Raw genomic sequence first — 1,281 nt, 5'->3', positions numbered from 1 at the left:
GTGGCCCAGTTGCTTGAAATCCAGAGGGGAGGGAAGTCTGCCTGGACACGATTTAAACTGGAAATGGAACAAGGACAAAAGGCCTCTGAGATCCATAAGAAAACATGTAAAATGATTGAGCTGCTTTTTGATACAGATTTGATACAGTCACTACAGGATGCCAAATATGACCTTGTCCTTACAGACCCTGTTACACCAGTGGGTGCTATAGTTGCCCACTACCTCAGGTTGCCTCTTGTTTTCAATGTCAGGTGGACTTCTCAAGGTGAAGGTCATTTTTCAATTGCGCCATCTCCTCTTTCTTATATTCCATTGACAGGAACTGAGCTTTCAGATAAAATGAGCTTTCTTGAAAGACTTTTTAATGTTATCAATTTTGGCTTCTGGAAATTTCAAATTGCATATTTTGTTGAACCATATTATGTTGGCGTAATTGAAAAATATTTAGGTCCAGGAGTAGATTACTCATCCCTATTTCAAGCAGCAGATCTTTGGCTCATGAGAGTGGACTTTGTGTTTGAGTTTCCTCGTCCCACCATGCCTAATGTTATCTATATGGGAGGGTTCCAGTGTAAACCCACAAAACCTCTTCCTGAACACTTGGAGGACTTTGTGCAGAGTTCTGGAGAGCATGGAGTCATCATCATGTCTCTGGGGACCTTCATTGAAAAGCTTCCCCATGACCTAGCTGATGGGATTGCTGCAGCTTTTGCCAAATTACCTCAGAAAGTCATCTGGAGATATAAAGGTGACAGACCAGCCACCCTGGGCAACAACACTTTACTAGTTGACTGGATGCCACAGAGTGACCTTTTAGGACATCCCAAGATTAAACTATTTGTGGCTCATGGAGGAACAAACGGTGTTCAAGAGGCAATCTACCATGGAGTTCCTATCCTAGGACTTCCACTGATTTTTGATCAACCTGATAATCTATTTAGAATTGAAGTAAGAGGAGCAGGGAAGATAATTAATATTTTTAATATGAATGAAGACATCTTCTTTCAGGGAATTCAGGAAGTCCTAAATGACCCCTCCTACAGGATGAACATGGAGAGACTCTCCAGGCTGCACAGAGATCAGCCAATGAAGCCGCTGGACACCGCCCTCTTCTGGATAGAGTTTGTCATGAGACACAAAGGTGCTGCTCACCTGAGAACAGAGTCCTACAGACTGCCCTGGTATTCCTACCACTCTCTTGATGTCATATTATTTTTACTTACATTTGTACTACTTATTATGTTACTTTTTGCTGTGTTAGTACGGTCATGCTTTAGATTA

General features: G+C 42.0%; 1 pseudogene; it reads left to right on the top strand.

The window, feature by feature from the left end:
• Nucleotides 1-3: 3 nt before the first annotated feature.
• LOC113745372 (UDP-glucuronosyltransferase 2A3 pseudogene) lies at nt 4-1,275 on the top strand (annotated as a pseudogene).
• Nucleotides 1,276-1,281: the final 6 nt, after the last annotated feature.

The sequence above is a fragment of the Larimichthys crocea genome, unplaced genomic scaffold (genome assembly GCF_000972845.2).
Source record: "Larimichthys crocea isolate SSNF unplaced genomic scaffold, L_crocea_2.0 scaffold68877, whole genome shotgun sequence".
Lineage (NCBI taxonomy): Eukaryota > Metazoa > Chordata > Actinopteri > Sciaenidae > Larimichthys > Larimichthys crocea.
The sequence above is the reverse complement of the archived record's forward strand: the minus strand, read 5'-3'. Positions and strand labels throughout refer to the sequence as shown.